The sequence below is a fragment of the Lissotriton helveticus genome, chromosome 10 (genome assembly GCF_964261635.1).
Source record: "Lissotriton helveticus chromosome 10, aLisHel1.1, whole genome shotgun sequence".
Lineage (NCBI taxonomy): Eukaryota > Metazoa > Chordata > Amphibia > Caudata > Salamandridae > Lissotriton > Lissotriton helveticus.
In genome coordinates this window covers 1,125,320,047-1,125,339,221 of record NC_136071.1, presented here as the reverse complement: position 1 = coordinate 1,125,339,221, position 19,175 = coordinate 1,125,320,047, and the positions used below count along the sequence as shown (strand labels likewise).

At 49.5% G+C, this 19,175-nt stretch overlaps 1 protein-coding gene across 1 annotated transcript in view; it reads right to left on the bottom strand.

Moving 5' to 3' along the window:
- TOPAZ1 (testis and ovary specific TOPAZ 1) overlaps positions 1 to 19,175 on the bottom strand; it is a 2,142,665-nt gene that overhangs the window by 1,564,691 nt on the left and 558,799 nt on the right. The window lies entirely within an intron of this gene.

Here is a 19,175-nt window from a genome sequence, read left to right as displayed (position 1 = left end):
TGTGCAGCTGTGGGCATAGCGCAAACATATGTATTATATCTGCCTCTACTGAATTACACCGCGGGCAGGTAGTGCCTGTAATCCCACCCCATTTTGCTATCCTAGCCGGGGTGTAGTAGAGTGAGTAGAGGGTTTTGTAGTGTTGCGACTGCAACGGCGCAGAACATAGAACTGTCCGTCCTAAATCCAGCGAATCCTGAAACCACCCAATCTCGCCCTCCAGTTTCCCTGCCCATTTGTCACTATACTTATCCATATCATCCTGCCTTGTAGCTAAGAGACTAGCATAGAAACTTCGTATCGAGCGATCCCCCCTAACCTTATTTTCTCTATAATCTCAATTCTGTCAAACCCCACCTGCCCCCCGTGCTTACTCCCTAGATAACTCCTTATCTGTAGGTACTTAAAGAAGTCCTGCCTATCCAATCCGTACCTATCCATCAAGTGCGAAAAGAACACAAATCCCTCCGAATTCCTAACATCCCCAATCTGAGCGATCCCCTTCGCCACCCACCTTTCCATTGTCATATCCCCAAATACCTCAGTTGGAAAAGATCTGTTTTTGAACAACCTTGTATACCGGTTAAATCTTCCTATGCCCAACTTTTTCATAAAAGCACTCCACACCTTGATACCCGCCTCAACTGTCTTAAACCTGGTCCTTTTGTAATACCCATACTCTACACATGTTAAAAAACAGTTTTCCACATCCTCCCCCAGGACGGCAGCGTAGATTCTAGAGGCCCCCCCTCCTATCAGCCCTTGCAGATACTGAATTGCGGCAGCCCAATAATATAGTCTGAAGTCCGGTGCCACCCATCCACCTCTTTCTCTCGGTAATGTCATGAGCCTATATGCCCTACGAGTTTTGCCCTGTGCCCAAATAAATCTATTGAGAATACCTTCCAGTGTATTGAACCATTTTGCTTCAAAGAAGAGAGGGATTGCCCTAAAATGATACAAGAATTTAGGCAGTATAAGCATCTTAATTATGTTCGTGCACCCCATTAGAGAAAGGTGGAGATTATTCAACCGTTCCAGATCCGATTTTACACTAGCCATCAAGGGAGTCATGTTGTTCTGCACGACAACTTCAACATCTGCCGATATTACCACTCCCAAGTAAACTGCTGACTCTACGACTCTTGAATCTATGCCCCCTTGAGCATGCTGATTACAGATTATCTGGGTCTTCGATTTATTCAGACTATAACCAGAGACCTGGCCAAAATTCTGCGCCTCCATCTCAACCTCCCTAATGGCAGCCTCCGGGCTAGATGTTAAAATAGCTATGTCGTCTGCATAAGCCAGCGTTTTTGCTTCACAGCCATTCAGGCTCAGTCTGGGGATCCCTTGGTTACCTTCCAATCAGCGCAGAAAGGGATCTAGATATAGCGCAAATAGAAGAGGGGATGATGGGCAGCCTTGTCTAGTTCCTCTTTCTATTTTGACTGCTGCTGAGTACCCTCTATTGACCCTAATTCTAGCTGATGGGTTCTTATATAAAGTCTGCAGTGCTTTAATAAACCGTTCCCCTATACCACTCCACCCTAGGGTACACCAGAGATATTCCCAGGAGACCATATCGAATGCCTTCTCAGCATCAAGAAAAAGTGCCGCCACAGGGTCTCCCAGAATACCTGCCGCATCAAACATTGTGATCACCTGCCTGGTGTGTTGTGTAGTCCCTTTGCCCGGTATGAAGCCATGCTGTGAGCAGATTACTAAGCTCTCAATGATCCCTGCAAGTCTTTTGGCCAGCATTTTCGAATAGACTTTAACATCAGCGTTCATGAGGGTAATTGGTCTATAAGAGCCTGGCTGATTTGACGGTTTCCCTTTCTTAAGGATCACAACTATATCTGCACCACCCCATGAATCAGGAATTGCTTCCCCGAGTTGTGCTTGCCTCATCATATTAAACATATCTTCCCCTAACACTCCTTGGAATGTTTTATAAAATTCCACCGGCAGTTGATCAGGACCGGCGGCTTTACCCGATGGAAGAGTACTTAATGCCCTTAAAAATTCCTCCGCCTTGAGTTTCTTCCTGAAGAGCTTGGGGGCCTGAATGCTGCGGAGGTCCAAGGGAAGCAAATTCCAGGCTGAGGCCGCCCTAAAAGCAAGAGAGCTCCCTCCTACTCTCTTAAGGTGAAATGGCGGGACACGGACAAGAAGATGAGTTGCTGGACGCAACTGTCTGGGAGAAACATAAAACATAAAACCTGAAGCGTTTTCTCAAATAGGAAGGACCATGTCTGTATAGAGCAGAATGAGCCAGGACAAGGGATTCTGTCACAGGTAGTCAGTGGAGACCGCACAAGTGTTGCCTCGTGCTGGTCTTTATAGGAATATTAAGAACAGTCCTGGCGGCAGCATTCTGGGCTACCTGTAGTCGCCTGGCAAGCCCATATACAGGGCATTAGCATAATAAGTGCGTGATTAAATCAGAGCACGGGTAACCCGTTTTCCCTGCTGACCTAGGGAGGAAAGGTAGAAGCTTTCGAAGAGATTTTAGTGTACCAAAGGACTGACCTGTAAAGCTTCTTGATCTGAGTAGAGAAGTTCAACTTCTCGTCAAACCAGATCCCTAGGTTTTTGGTGGGCTGAGAGGGGAAGCTTCCAAAAAGAAGGATCTCAATTCTCTCCTCGTTGCACTTTAACTTTGCCGAGGAGGGCCATTGGAAGACAGCTGTCAGAGAGGTTTTAGCTAGAGAGGTAGAGGAAACATTTTTCTTCCATGTGAAGAGGAGCTGGGTGTCATCTGAATAAGCGATGATCTTAGCTCCAGGCTCCTCAGCCATCTGTATCTGGGGAATGACATATATATTACAAGCATTTGCAATGCAATAGGTCTCGTATTTGCGAGATTTTGAGAGCTACTGGAATTCTAAATGACAATGCCTTTAATTTATGTGTTTTGACAACCTGCAAGCGGTGCATAAAACACGCCCTTTCTACTTGTAGTCCTTGTTGACTTAATAGCACCAAGAGATTTTGTTTTGGTAGTGTTTGTTAACGCTATACGAATGTTCATTTAAAAATAATTGCATTAATAATGATTATAATTATTAATATGAAGGAGGCTCTTCCTGTACTGAGACTAATGGAAGCTTGTCTGCTACGGTTTGTGCTGTATCCTGGTGTGTGAGAGAAACAAGCAGTGCTGCTGTCAGTGCTGGAATATTCGACGTGAGGGAAGCTTGCACAGCTGCTGCCTGTGTTGTAACTGTTCTCTATGCAGGGGATGGTGTTGGGGTGGGGGGAGTGTGTGTGTGTGTGTGTGCGCGCGCACCCTGCTGCTGCCTGTGCTGCACCGGTTATGCAAGGGATGCTTGCACTGATGCTGCCTGTGCTATATCTGTGCATGTGTGTGTGTGTGTGTGTGTGTGTGTGAGAGTGTGAGAGAGAAGAAACAAGTAGAACTTCTGTCTGAGCTTTACATGTTTTGTGTGTAAGGGAAGCTTGCACTGCTGCTGCCTGTGCTGTACCTGTTCCATGTGTGAGGGAAGCTTGCACTGCTGCTGCTTGTGCTGTACCTGCTCCGTGTGTGAGGGAAGCTTGCACTGCTGCCGCCTGTGCTGTACCTGCTCTGTGTGTGAGGGAAGCTTGCACTGCTCCTCCCTGTGCTGTACCTACTCTGTGTGTGAGGGAAGCTTGCACTGATGCTGCCTGTGCTGTACCTGTTCTATGAGCGAGGGAAGCTTGCACTGCGGCTGCCTGTGCTGTACCTGCTGCGTGTGTGAGGGAAGCTTGCACTGCTCCTGCTGGGGCTGTACCTGTTCCGTGTGTGAGGGAAGCTTGCACTGCTGCTGGTGCTGTACCTGCTCCGTGTGTGAGAGAAGCTTGCACTGCTGCTGCCTGTGCTGTGCCTGCTCTGTGTGTGAGGGAAGCTTGCACTGCTGCTGCCTGTGCTGTGCCTGCTCTGTGTGTGAGGGAAGCTTGCGCTGCTGATGCCTGTGCTGTACCTGCTCTGTGTGTGAGGGAAGCTTGCACTGCTGCTGCCTGTGCTGTACGTGTTCTATGTGTGATGGAAGCTTGCACTGCTGCTGCCTGAGATGTACCTGCTCCGTGTGTGAGGGAAGCTTGCACTGCTGATGCCTGTGCTGTACCTGCTCTGTGTGTGAGGGAAGCTTGCACTGCTGCTGCCTGTGCTGTACCTGCTCTGTGTGTGAGGGAAGCTTGCACTGCTGCTGCCTGTGCTGTACCTGTTCTATGTGTGAGGGAAGCTTGCACTGCTGCTGCCTGTGTTGTACCTGTTCTATGTGTGTTGGAAGCTTGCACTGCTGCTGCCTGTGTTGTACCTGCTCTGTGTGTGAGGGAAGCTTGCACTGCTGCTGCCTGTGCTGTACCTGTTCCGTGTGTGAGGGAAGCTTGCACTGCTGCTGCCTGTGCTGTGCCTGCTCTGTGTGTGAGGGAAGCTTGCACTGCTGATGCCTGTGCTGTACCTGCTCTGTGTGTGAGGGAAGCTTGCACAGCTTGCACTGCTGCTGCCTGTGCTGTACCTGCTCTGTGTGTGAGGGAAGCTTGCACTGCTGCTGCCTGTGCTGTACCTGTTCTATGTGTGAGGGAAGCTTGCACTGCTGCTGCCTGTGTTGTACCTGTTCTATGTGTGTTGGAAGCTTCCACTGCTGCTGCCTGTGTTGTACCTGCTCTGTGTGTGAGGGAAGCTTGCACTGCTGCTGCCTGTGCTGTACCTGTTCTGTGTGTGAGGGAAGCTTGCACTGCTGCCGCCTGTGCTGTACATGCTCTGTGTGAGGAAAGCTTGCACTGCTGCCACCTGTGCTGTACCTGCTCTGTGTGTGAGGGAAGCTTGCACTGCTGCTGCCTGTGCTGTCCCTGCTCTGTGTGTGAGTGAAGCTTGCACTGCTGCCGCCTGTGCTGTACCTGTTCCGTGTGTGAGGGAAGCTTGCACTGCTGCCGCCTGTGCTGTACTTGCTCTGTGTGTGAGGGAAGCTTGCACTGCTGCCGCCTGTGCTGTACCTGCTCTGTGTGTGAGGGAAGCTTGCACTGCTGCTGCCTGTGCTCTACCTGCTCTGTGTGTGAGGGAAGCTTGCACTGCTGCCGCCTGTGCTGTACCTGCAAGCTTGCACTGCTCCTCCCTGTGCTGTACCTGCTCTGTGTGTGAGGGAAGCTTGCACTGCTGCTGCCGGTGCTGTACCTGTTCTGTGTGTGAGGGAAGCTTGCACTGCTGCTGCCTGTGCTGTACCTGTTCTATGTGTGAGAGAAGCTTGCACTGCTGCTGCCTGTGCTGTACCTGTTCTGTGTGTGAGGGAAGCTTGCACTGCTCCTCCCTGTGCTGTACCTGCTCCGTGATGAGGGAAGCTTGCACTGCTGCTGCCTGTGCTGTACGTGTTCTATGTGTGAGGGAAGCTTGCACTGCTGTTCCCTGTGCTGTACCTGCACTGTGTGTGAGGGAAGCTTGCACTGCTGCCACCTGTGCTGTACCTGCTCTGTGTGTGAGGGAAGCTTGCACTGCTCCTCCCTGTGCTGTACCTGCTCTGTGTGTGAGGGAAGCTTGCACTGCTGCTGCCTGTGCTGTACCTGTTCTATGTTTGAGGGAAGCTTGCACTGCTGCTGCCTGTGCTGTTCCTGCTCTGTGTGTGAGGGAAGCTTGCACTGCTGCCGCCTGTGCTGTACCTGTTCTATGTGTGAGAGAAGCTTGCACTGCTGCTGCCTGTGCTTTACCTGCTCTATGTGTGAGGGAAGCTTGCACTGCTGATGCCTGTGCTGTACCTGTTCTATGTGTGAGAGAAGCTTGCACTGCTGCTGCCTGTGCTGTACCTGCTAGACGTTGACAGCTGTTGAAAGGGAGAATAGATTTGATTTATTTTTTTATTTACTTTATGCGTTTTTATATAGCGCGGACTTTACCCGAAGGTGTCAAAGCGCTTCACAATGGGAACAGTAGCGTTACATGAGGGGAAAATTACAAGTGGACGTGTTACAAAAGCAAACGTTACATTGCATGAGGCAAAGATGACAATTGTGCATGTGCCAAAAGCAAACAAAATACAAGAGGTAGCAAGCGATACGTTACAAGAGAAAAAAGTGACATGTGTGCAATTACAAGTAGAGGTAAAAAAAAAAGGCAGATAACAAGACCAGGGAGACATGGACGAGAAGGAAGACACTGGAGAAGAGACGGAGCAAGAAAAGTCAAGGCAGGGAGGTTGTTCTAAAAAAACAAATCTTCTGGTCGTGACGTGCGATCATTGGAGGGGGTGCAAGGGATGAGGGAACACGGCCTGGGGGAAGCTGGCTGGGGAGGGGGAGGAGAAATGCAAGGAAGTTAGGGGAGGAGAAGCCGAGAAGCCGCAGAGCGCACGCTGGGCGAAGCCCTTTGATGTGCTGTGCGGCAAATGGAGGGAGGCTGATGCGCGTTCATGTTTGAACACGTGGTTCACATGAACTGCATGAAAACGCCAGCAAAAAGCTGGTGGTTTCATGAGCATTTTGAGCACTTGAATTCTCGTTCCTCAATGCGCTTGCGCGCATTTAAGGTCACGAGACCTAAAAACGGTAGAAGGTAAGTTCTGTGCATTGTATGCAATAGTGAATGATAAATGGTATGCCATGATGTGTCTTTCTGAGGATGCCATGTGTTGTCAATGAGCATCTTGATGGTACTCAGCTAAAGTTCAGGCCCCTTTCGCGATTGAGAACTTGCCTCAGATTTTAAAATGCATCAGTTTATTTTTGATTATTTTGACGACTATGATTGCATATACAGCCAGTCCTGTGCATATGGTGGGAAGCTATTTCCTGAGAAAAGCCAGCTCCAGGTACATGATTACTAGCTTGGAAGGCAATGTTGAGAGGACCTTCTCACAGATCAGGGTGTTCATGGGTAGGAAAGAAGAGGCGAGGAGGAGTCCTTATTCCCTTATAAGTAAGGCATGGTGCAAAAAAAATGAATTTGCCTTGTAAGAGTGTAGTACATTTCCAAGGCAAACATTTGTGTATATAACCTCCAGTGTTGGCGGATAAGCATGCACCCCAATAACACTATTCTGTAAACACTGGAACAACATGGGCTCTGCCTTTTTGGCAGAATCAAAAAGCGTAAACGCCTATTTTGATCATTTCGTAATACATTGGAAAATACAGTATTCACATTTTTAAAATACCTTGAAAACAAGCGGACATCATTGCCATTCAATTAGTTAGCAATTTTGATACAGGACTGATCGAGGGTATCCAGCAATAGTTCAAATGTACTGAAAGTCTTTTTAAAAAATCCTATTGCCAATAGTGTTGATAATGTTATGGCCTGTAATGATTAGTACGGTCATCATCAGGAAAGAGAAGTATTAAGCATAAGCAAGGGTCTGCAATAAGGAAAAAAGCAGAAAGTCTGATGGCTGATAAGCAGAGGGATTGGCATTGTCTGAAGATACATCAATCAAGGAGTTGTATATCAATCAGGGATTTGTATATCAATCGGAGATTTGAATAGCGTGGTTACTCATCCGTGAGGGTCTCGAGGCGCTGGGGGAGGGTGCTGCTGGTCAGACTGGGTGGAGGATCATTAGAAGAGCCAGGTTTTGGGGTCCTTCCTAAATTGGGTCAGCAAAGCGGATAGCCTGAGGTGGAGGGACAGGGTGTTCCAGATCTTGAAAGCGAGGTAGGATAACAGCCTTCCCTCTGGCGAATTGGGAGGATCGGGTAGTGGTTCGGGTATGCTGGTCCTTCGTTGTGTAGGGCTTTGTATTATGCGTGACTGAGGAGCTTGAAAGTGATTATCTTGTTTACTGAGAGCCAGTGGAGTTGTCGGAGGTGTTGTGTGATGTGGCAGGGGATGTCGAGTACCAGTCTGGCTGCGGCGTTTTGGACGTTCTGTAGTTTCTTGGGCTGTTTCTGGGTGATGCCGGCATAGAGAGTGATGCCGTGGTTGAGTCTGCTGTGATGAGTGCATGGTAGACTGTCATTCTGGATTCTGTGGAGATCCATCTGAATGTCTTTCGAAACAGGCAAAGTGTGTAGAAGCAGGCTGAGGAAACTGTGTTCATTTGGTGGTACATGTTGAGTCCAGTATGATGCGGAGGGTCTGTTGGGGTGGAGGAGATCCCAGAGCAGCTGGCCACCAGGAGTCGTCCCAAGTTGAGCGGGGTCCAGGATGAGTACTTCAGTCTTGTCCAAGCTGAGCTTGAGGCAGCTGTCTTTCATCCAGGTAGCAATGTCCTCCATTTCACTGAGGAAGTTGGTTCTGGCGTTTGTGGGTTCGTTGGTGAGGGAAAGAATCAGCTGGGTGTCGTCGGCACATGAGATTATGTTGAGTCCATGGCTTCGGACGATGGCTGCAAGGGGGCCCATGTAGACGTTGAAGAGGGTAGGGATCAGGGACAAACCCTGGGGCACTGCACATGATCTCAGAGTTATGTGAGGAATGGTGGTAGTCTGACTTACTGGGTCCAGCCAGTGAGGAAGGAGTGGATATAGTCCAGAGCCTTGTCGTCGATGCAGGCGTCATGGAGTCTCATGATTAGGGTGCAGTGGAAGACGGTGTTGAAGGCGGCAAAGATGTCTAGTAGGATGAGGGCTTCTGTCTCGGCCCGGTCTAGGGGGGAGCGGATGTTGTCAGTGGTGGTAAGGAGTGAAGTCTCTGTGCTGTGGCTGCTTCAGAAGCCAGACTGGGAAGTGTCCAGGACGTGGTTCACTTCGATGAACTTGCACAGTTGGGCATCTCAATGTTGGCCTTGGCTGGGAAGGGGAGAAGGGAGGCACTCACAGAAAAAACACCTCAAAACAGCCAGAATATATTGGTCTTGACGAATAGAAAAATACACCTTTGAATTGGCAAAGTCCAAAGTCCCTCCACTATACAGCAAATGCTGAGCTGGTTGCAGATGGGATATACAGTAATCTAACAAAAATTGATAGCTGAAATAAACTGTAATTGAGAACCAACAATAGTCAAACGGGTTTTAACATCCAGTTACAGAAGTACAGGAATATTTGGCTTTCCTCACAGAGATAAGCCAGGCAACATGACTTTCATGAACATGCTAGCCAGACAGTAATGACCTTAGGAGAGAGGGAGAGGTGTGGCGCCGCAGCCAGCGCGACTGACGTTGGAATCTGGGGATCACGGTTTGATCCCCAGTGCCGGCGGCAGATTAGCCCAGCACCATGCGACTCTGGGCAATAGCTTGCTTAATCTTCCCGACGGCCCCCAGCGCCTGGAGACCCTTACGGGTGATTGTTCGTGCTTTACAAATGTGGATTTATTTATTTATTTTATTTATTTAGGAGCACTCTGTACTAGTACTCCAGAAAAACAAGTTACTAACCTGGATTAATGCTCTTTCTGGTGTATACTGTACCAGCAGATTCCTCAACTTAACAGTATCACTAGGCACCAGACTGGAGCTGGAAGTTTCACAAGAGTACTCTGGCATGTCAGTAGCTGGCATTGATCTTGTTCCAACCTGGAAGCCATTAAAAAGGTGAAAATCTAAAATGAGGCTACTTCTTCAGCACATGGAGTTAGCGGGAGTAACAACCTGTCCCCATTCTTGAGGTCAGCACCCTCCAAGCCAATAGGGTACCTTTGGACAATAGGGTTCACACCTCTTGCAGTAAGATGGATAGGTCTTCCTCAGAGATGTGCTCCTCATAGAGATAGATGCTCTGAGGTGGGTGCATGGTGCAGACAGAAAGAAGCAGGAGCCATTCATATCCCTGCTATATGCTCCTGAGGACCCATCTGTTGAATGTTGCAAAATACCAACCTGGAAGAAAATGTCTGATCCTGCTTCGTGATTTGTGCCACTAAGGAGACAATTAAATAACTTGGGGGTTATGTCTCAGGCGAATGGGACTGAGGGGAAGTGGTCTCTCGTGGCCTGCACAATGTCTGCTTGACCCCCATCCTCAACCACAAAAGGACGGTTGTGACTGTTACAGTGGTGGCAAACCTTGGTATTGTATACATACAAATCCTCTGGAGTAGCTTTGGAATGGTGAAAATTGATGAGGCATCTGTCTGGCCATGGTGGAATAGCCTAAGGAATGTGTTGTGGTCCTTTTTTTCTTAAGCATTCAAGAGCAGAGTCAGAATTTTCGACAAAGAAATGGGAACCCATTAAAAGGCCCATACATAATGGATGTCTGTACATCCCCAGAAAAGCATTTGTATCTCGTATCCATGCATGGCAAAAGAGCACCACACTAGCACAGACTACTATCTCAAACAATCAGTAGTGTCCAGGCTAGCCCAAATTACATATTTGACTGCATCCTAGACATCTGCATGGTTTGAGCAAAGGAGGGCAACGACTCGTCCAGGACTGTCAGCAAGATCTGGCTGGCTGCGTCGCAGAAGGAGCCAGCACAATGATGATGCTAGATTTATAGAGCGAGACAAATACCCTTGGGTGTCTAGGCGCTGCCTTTGGTATATAACAATCAGAGCAGCCGAGAGGTAAAATTATGCAGTAAACAACCATGTTTTTAGGCCTTTTCTAAATTTAAAGGGCTCTATTTTCAGCATGATGGGCAGAGAGTTCCATAAACTAGCAGTTGTAGCCGTGAAACTCTTACCGCCCCATCTAGCCCTGTTGACTCTAGGAACAATTAGGTTTCCCAGTTCAGCAGATCTGAGGGCTCTGGCAGGAGTACATGGCTTTAGAAACTTCGCCAGCTGTGTTGGACCAAGTTGTTGAGAGATTTAAATGCAATGCATAAAGATTTAGAATGGATCCTCTTGGCTACAGGCAGCCAGTGGAGTCGGACCAAGGTTGCGGAGACTAACTCAAATTTAGAGATGCCCAGCAGTACTCTTACTGCTGCATTCTGAACCGTCTGGAGTTTATTAACGGTACGCCTCAGAGTACTGGAGAAGAGGGCATTACAGTTGTCCAATCTTGAAGATATCAGCACTGATACCACCGTCTTCCTTAGGTCCATAGGTATTGCCGGAAGTTTTTCCTCAACATGCTGAAGTGGCCAGATTGATTTATGCCTCAAAGGACAGCTTGGTGTCAAAGATAACTCTTACATTTTTGGCTTTGAGCACTGGTTTGGGCAGAGAGCCAAGTTGGGCCGGCCACCAGCTATCTGTCCAAAATGATGGATTATTCCCCAGTAGTAAAACTTCAGCCTTGGCTGAATTCAATTTCAGACAGTTGGCGGACATCCAGTTAGCTATATGGCTCTTACACAGTCAGGGAACCATTTTGCTGTCTGGCTGGCATAACTGCTCACCGAGACGAGGATTTGAGTGTCGTCCGAGTACGACACAAGGGCAAATCCATAGTTTTTTACTGAGCTGGCAAGAGAGGACGTAAAGATTAAAGAGCGTTGGGCTCAGGGATGAGCCCTTAGGAACTCCGCAAGTCATCGTAAAGTAAGATGACACAATGTTCCCAAAAGCCACTTCCTAAAACCGCTCAGACAGAAAGGAGCCTAGTAGGGACAGCATTTTTCCCATGATCCCGATGGAAATCAACCGGTCTTGCAGCAGCCCATGATTAACGGTATCAAGGCTCCTGACAGGTCCAAGAGGATCAGAGCTGCGTTCTCCCCCCCCCCCCCCCAACGTCTAGGATCAGCCTGAGCTCCTCCGTGGCAGTAATAAGAGCCAACTCTGTGCAATGCTGAGCACGGAACCAAACTGGGAGGGATCTCGAACAGCGTGGTCATTGATAAAAGCCGAAAGTTCATTATTCGTCGCCTTTTCAATTACTTTTGCAGGAAACAATAGTCTCAATATCAGTACATAATTGAGAGTCTCCTTAGCATCCAAGTTGGGCTTCTTTAATAAAGGAAAGAGTAGTGTCTGTCCTGTAACTCCAGTTCTGTAGTAGGGGTATCTCTGTTATAGTCATAATCTAGTGAATAGTCCCGCTCATGAGCGTGGACCCGGAGCAATCAAAAATAATCTCTTAAGCTGTCTAAAAATGCAGTCCTGCACAGACACTTGAGAGAATTTAAAGAAAAATAATGCAGCCTATATCCACAGGCTACACTGTCCAGTACTTCAACTAGACATTCCACCAAAACCACAAACAGCACAGCCTGCCACGTTATCATAGAGAAAAACTTCCCCTTTTACCAACAAACCCTCTGGAATGATAGAGAGGAAGGGGAGGACAGACAAGCCCCATAGGCTGCCATTATGTGGCTCAAAAAGGGATACCGTGCCTTTAAGAAAACTTTCTAGAACTTTCTCAGTATCCCAGAATGGCCAACAGGTCACATTTACTTTCAGTTCTTTTTGAAGGCGTATAACGCTAGACCTGTAGCATTCCGAACATGAACATCTTTCTCCACCGGGGAGAAGGGCGGGCGCTTATGACTATAACAGACATACCCCTACTACAGAACTGGAGTTACAGGACAGAAACTACTCCTTCTGTAGTAGGGGATCTCTGTGTAGACTCATAATCTAGTGAATAGAATGGCAAGCCCATCCCCACACCAAGAAGCGGTGGAGAAAAAGAAGTACAACACCACTACTGTGCGAACAGATTTCGCAGCGAAGCCTGCCCAACCTGAGCGTCTGCCCTGGAATCAGTGTCCAAGACAGTAATGCTTAGCAAAGGTATGGACCGACTTCCAAGTGGCCACCCTGCAGATTTCTGCAATGGGAACATCACGTAACAAAACAGTTGTGGCAGCTTTGCCCCTGGTGGAATGAGCCTTAGGTTTACCCCCTACGGTCTTATTAGCCTTTTGATAACACAATTGTATACAGGACACAATCCACCTCGAAATGGACTGTTTTGAGGTAGCAAGACCTGTCCTTATTAGCCCATAATTGATAAACAATTGGTCTGACCTACGAATATCCTTGGTTTTATCCAGAAAAAATTTCAACACCCTCCTGACATCCAGGGAATGTAGAGACCTTTCCTCTGGAGAGGAAGGATTCTGAAAAACGTAGGTAAAGTTATGGTCTGGTTAACATGGAAATCAGAAATAACCTTAGGAAGAAATTTAGGGTGAGTACGCATAACAACCTTAGCAGCATGAAATACAGTATAAGGTTCTTGGCACCACAACGGCTGAATTTCACTAACCCTGCGGGCCGATGTAATGGCCACGAGGAACACCCCCTTCCAGGACAGGTGCCGCAATGAAGCCTTATGAATAGGTTCAAAAGGTTCCTTCATCAATCTGGACAGCACCACATTAAATTCCCATGAAGGTGACGGAAGCCGGACAGGAGGAAACACTTTCTTCAAGCCTTCCAAAAAATCTTTGATCACAGGGATCTGGAAGAAGGTCTGTGAAGGGCATTTCCTGTAGGCAGTCAGCGCAGCGAGATGAACCTTAATGGAATGAAAATTTAGGCCAGACTGTGCCAAATGTAAAAGGTACGGAAGGATGACATCTTCCTTACATGTCGTTGGATCATAGTTCTTAGACTTGCACCAGATGCAAAATCTCTTCCACTTGTACGCATAAGAAGTCCTAGTGGAAGGTCTCTTGGCTTCCTTCAGTATGTCCATACAATCTGCAGGGAGATTCAAATGGCCATATTACATTATCTCAGGAGCCATGCCGCCAAACTCAAAGACGAGAGATTGGGATGCACCATCTGCCCCCCGAACTGACCGGTGAAGCAGGTCCGTGAACCACCACTGCCTGGGCCATTCGCGGTTTTCCTGGATCAGTCTGCTCAGTGCGTCCGCCTGAACATTCTGCACACCTGGTAGATGAGTAGCCGTTATCGTCAGTCCTCTGGCAAGAAGCCAGTGTCAGATCGCCTGCGCCTCCTGCGACAGGGTGCGCGATCTTGAGCCCCCCTGCTTGTTGAGGTAATACATCGTGGTCGTATTGTCCGTCTGTACAAGCAGAGAGTTGGTCTGGAAGGACGGATGAAAGGCCTTCAATGCCAATTGAACAGCTCATAGTTCCAGGAAATTGATGTGATACGTGGACTCCATCCGGGACCATGTTCCCTGGATCTGTAACTCCCCGGAATGCGCTCCCCAGCCGTGGAGAGAAGCATCCGTCACGATAGTCTAAGTGGGAATGTCCATGTGGAAGGGAACCCCCCCTTGAGGAGATTCTCCGCTGAACACCACCATTTCAGAGACTGTAGAGCATGCAGAGACAGTCGTATCTTGTCGTCCCAGTTTCCTCTCCTCTGGTCCCACTGATCCTCCAGACACTCCTGCAGCGGTCTCATGTGTAGCCTTGCGTGTGGTGTGAGGAAGATACAGGAGGCCATCGACCCCAGGAGAGAAGACACCGTCCTCACTGTCGTAGACGGAGCGGTCATAAGAGCCTGAGCCTTCCGAAGGAGTGATAAACGTCTTTCCTCTGAAGGAGACACGCTTGCAGACAGCGTATTGATGGAGGCTCCTGTAGGAGAGTAGGGTCTGCTTCCTATGGTCACCACCACTTTTTGTTTTTTCTTTACTGGTTTTCGACTTAGATGTGGCTGTGGGCTGGCTAATCAGACCCACAGCCCAGATGCACTCTCTCTAAATTCACACCATGTACTCTAGGTACATCCACAATTGGGAATTGGCTCACCTTATCAGCCAGCCCCTGTAGAAGTGTACCCTAGGTACTCAGGGCATAGGTGTAACCAAGGCCTACCAGGGGCTGCAGCATGTATTATGCCACACCTGGCTGGCCACTCAAACTGACACAACTGGCTGCTCAGCTGGGGCAAGGTCGTGTAATCACCCCTTGCTTAGGTATAGTATTCCTATATCTACTCTTATATATAGACACACAGTAACCTATAAGTCACTCCTATGGCAGGCCTTAACAATCCTGGAGGCAGAGTGCTTGGTTATGTGTGAGATGGTGCTCTAGCATGAGCTGAGCCTGTCTGCAGCTTTCGGAACCATGTCCTTATAGCTGTTCTATGATATTGCCATACCATATACTCTTAAGTGCATTATGAACCTCGCGGTTAAATGCTAACTTTGGTTTGGCTTTATCCAAACATGTCGTGTAAGGTGTCATATGCTTTGGAATACTACCCCCTCGCCAATACTGGCGACGGGGGTAGCATTCCACCCTTCTAGAGGGAGAAGACATGTTGTTGCTGACTATCCCGGTTAAAGTTAACCAGAGCCCCAGCGTGCCACACTATGGATGCTGCTGCCACAGACACAAGTCTGACCTCCTGCTGCTGGGAGTCCTTCCAGCGAGGGAGGACTGGACAATAGGTTTCCTGCCTGGAGAGGTGCGAGCACCACCCAAGACAGGATTTTGTGTATTGGGACAGGGAGGGCTGAATAGAATGAGACATGCCTGGGGCACACTAGGTGCTCCATGCATACTACAGTTCAAACCAGTTGCTGGGGCACTCCAGCCCGAGCTCTGGCGCGAAACTGCACAAAGGAAAGGGGGTGTAACCACCCCCCTTCCTGGTCCCACCCATAGGAGGGACCTAGTGAGTAAACCAGCCCCCTTTAATTGTATAAAGGTAGGAGCTGACCCAGGAGACTTAAGATTAATCCTGGAATCAGCTGAAGACGAAACTCTGGACCCTTCGACATTCAACTGAAGCTGAAGACTGAAGAATCTCCCTTGTGGCCAAGGAGTGACCACCCTGGGCAACCAGGCACCATCCAGCAACTCGACGGCTTGCTTTGTCCTTGTTCCCGCCAGAACTCTAGCGCAGAGCCTGAAAAGACCTCGACTCCTGGACTCCTCTGACCCCACTGCACGACTCCAGCACAGCTGAGCTCCGTGGAAGGCGTCGGAATTCTTGGAAGCAGGCAACTTGGAAAGTCTTTAACTTGTTAACAGCGCAGCTCCTGAGGCATCCTCGAAGCTGTGCCCTGGGGACTGAGACACCCGACACCGAGCTCCACCTGCACCGAAGACCAGCCCTCTACACTCCACGAGATCTGCGTGGGGCCCTTCTGCTTGTGTTCTGCTCAACGCGTTGTCCGGTTGCTGGCCCGTTGGCTAGTAGCCCTCTGACGACGACTCCTTTGAAAATCCATCGCTGGTTGGTTGCTCCAGACTGGCCCTCGCTTCCCTGAAAAGGTGATGTACCTCAGACCCTCCTGGTCTGCACCAGAAGCCTTTTGTGTATCCTGCGTGGGTTGCCTTTGCTTAGGCTTGTTGGCTCCAATCTTGAAGTCGACCCCTCCATCTGCGAGAACCTTCGTGGGACAGCTCCTCTCCAGCACCTGGTCGTCCTCGACGCCTCCTGGTCCGCGTGGCTGCAACGACAAGCTTCACATCTGCACCTGATTGCTCCTCGACGACATCTGGTTCCTTCCTGGTTCCACCCGGTCACTGGCTAGTGACCTAGACTCTGTCCCCTCTGCTTTCAGGTCCTCTTCATCCTAGATCCATCCTTGGATCCACCCGGACATCTTCCTCCTAGTCGCCTGCAGCATCTTCTTCAGAGCCTCCATAGGAAACGACGAGAAAACCTGACACACTTTGACACCTATGCACCCGCAGCCCGTGGGTGAGGTAACGCAAGTACTTCGGTGCTCCTGTAGGGATTGACTATCCAAGTGTCCAGTTTTGCTAGTTGTGTAATCCTAGTTAGACCGGAAGTGTCCTAAAACTTCATTACTTACCTTTTTATGTTCCTATTGACTCTCGCGTGAGAGTACTGACTCTGCACGCTCCGCCTGTGGGCCTCCTACTCCTAACCTAAGGGTCAGATAGTGTAGCCCCAGCGATCCTCTAGGCCCTAGGCCTTTCCCAAGTCGTGGTTCTTATACCACTTACTTAGTATATGGTTTTACGCGCCCCTAGGGCCTAACTGTAAATTGTGCTTTTTAAAGTATTTCTAAGTGTAACTTGTTATGTGCTTTTACCTCTGATCTCAAAGAGTTCAGAGGAGTGTGTTAGTAATTAAATACATATATATTTTATATATATCCTGTGTGGTGTCCTTTCATTTGATATTCAAGGGGTTACATATGGCAAAACAGCTGGCTTTACACGCCCTCAAGAGTCTTTTAGCCTAAGACTGTTCTGTCCACGCTACCACTAGGATAGCTGGTCTATAAGGTTGACTTACAACCATCACCATAAGGGTTGTTTGGACTGGTGCAAGGTGTTCACTAGAATAGTGGACATCATATACCAGGTCAACTTTTCACAGCTCCCAAGTACTATAGACATTGGACCGGAGTCGGGACAGACTTGGACATGTTGATGTGCAACCCCAGCTTGTTCAAGAGAACGGACGTCTTCTGGAAGTGTGTTTGAGCTTCCTAGAAGGAGGATGCCTTGATCAACCAATCGTCCAGGTACGGGTAGACATACACCTTGTTCTTTCTCAGGTGTGCCGCTACCACTGCCATGCATTTGGAAAAGGTCCTGGGCGCAAACTTCAGCCCGAACGGTAACACTGTGTATTGATAGTGATTGGCGCCGACTTGGAATCGCAGAAACTTCCGGTGTTTCTGTGCAGTGAGCACGTGGAAGTATGCATCCTGTAGGTCTATCGCGCACAGCCAGTCTCCCCTTTGCAGTTGAGGGTAAATCTGGTGCAAAGATAGCATGCAAAACTTTTCTCTGCGAATCCACTTGTTTGCTTGTCGCAAATCCAGAATAGGCCTGAACTCGTTCTTGCCCTTTTTGCGGACTAGAAAGAACCGCGAGTACAGATCTCTTCCCCTTAGAGACAGACGTCTTCTATCGCCCTTTTCCTTAACAAGGTATCGACCTCCGCCTGGAGCTCACGCAGCTGAAACTGCGAGCAAACCGGTGCAATTGCTGGAGGCAGGCTGGTGAACCAAAGACTGTATCCATTGCAAACAATATTCAGCACCCACTAGTCCTGAGTAATTTTTCTCCACTCTGCCAGAAAATATTGAACACTTCCCCCCACCGGAGTGGGTAACGGATGGCGGGGAATTAATCGCTCAGGGCCTCGATCTGGCCGGGCCCTTGGTCGCGGTGGCAGACTGCTGACCACCCTTGCCCCTCTGACGTTTCTGGAAGGGCTTCCTCTGGAACTGCTGCTGCTGTCCAGACTGTTAACCTCGCCCTTTGCCCTGTGCTCCGTACCGTCTCTGGAACAGGCGGTAGTTTTTCTTCTGGTCCATGGGCTTCTCCAAGCCCACAGCCGTCAGAGTCTCAGCCTCCGCCTTCATGCGGGCCATCTCATCGTCGGCGTGTTTCCCGAATAGGGTCTCGCCCAAGAAGGGCAGGTTGGCCACCCTCTGCTGGGCTTCAGGCTTCAGTGACGTCAATCTGAGCCAAGCGTGGCGCCTCTGATTAACTCCATGGCAGTACCAGTGGGCTGCCAGGAGCGAGGAGTCTGCAGCTGCGCTAAATAGCTGGTTCGACACCAGCAATCCCTCATTCAGGATCTCCATAAAATCCTCCTTTTCCCGTGGGAGGAGGTCGGGGTACTGTTGGAGGGACTCCCACAGCACCCGATCATAGCGCCCCAACAGCGCAGATGCACTGGCAGCCTTCATGGAGGTAGCGGCCGTCCCGCACACCTTCCTGCCCGCTGAGTCCAACCAGCGACTCTCCTTGTCTGGAGGCACATTGGAGGACGGGGTGGTGGCGTGTTGCTTCCTCGCCGCCGTCACAATTACGGAATCCGGAGTTGGATCCAATCGGAGGAAAGCCGGGTCCGCATCAGGAGCCTTGTACTTCTTTTGCAGCCTGGAGGTGGCTGCTTTCGTCACTGCCGGAGTGAGGAAAAGGTCCATGGCGGGCTCCACTAATCCAGGCACCAAGGGCAACAGAGGCCTAAATAGGTGCCTCTTGTGGAGAGTCTAAAATATTACGGAGGTCGTAGGCGTGGGCACAGTCAGTTGGATGCCCAGCTTGCTCTCACCCCTCAACAAGACTTCCTGAAAGGAGACCACGTCGTCCACAGGGGATACCCTTGTCCGAGGGGATTCTGATAGAGTTGGCGAATAGTCCCTTGCGCTGGACGAATCCGTGCTGTACCTAGACCGACCCTTCCTACGGTGTCGTTTTGATCTCGTTGATGAGCGACGGCGATGCCTGGATCTCCTCTCCGTCCAGAGCGAGATCTAGGTCTTCGAGGCCTTGGGCGTTCCGCGGGTGCTTGCGGCGGAGCCTGCGGTGGCGGCCTGACCGGGGACCTCGGCCGAGGTGCCCCCTTAGGCGGAGTAAGGAGGTGTGTCAGTGAGATCGGTGTTGGACTTGGCCCTTATGGCTGGTTCACCCCTAAACTTTTTGCTTTTAATATGTGATCTGTGTTCATGATTTTTGGGTCTCTGCGCACTTTTCTCTGTGTCCCA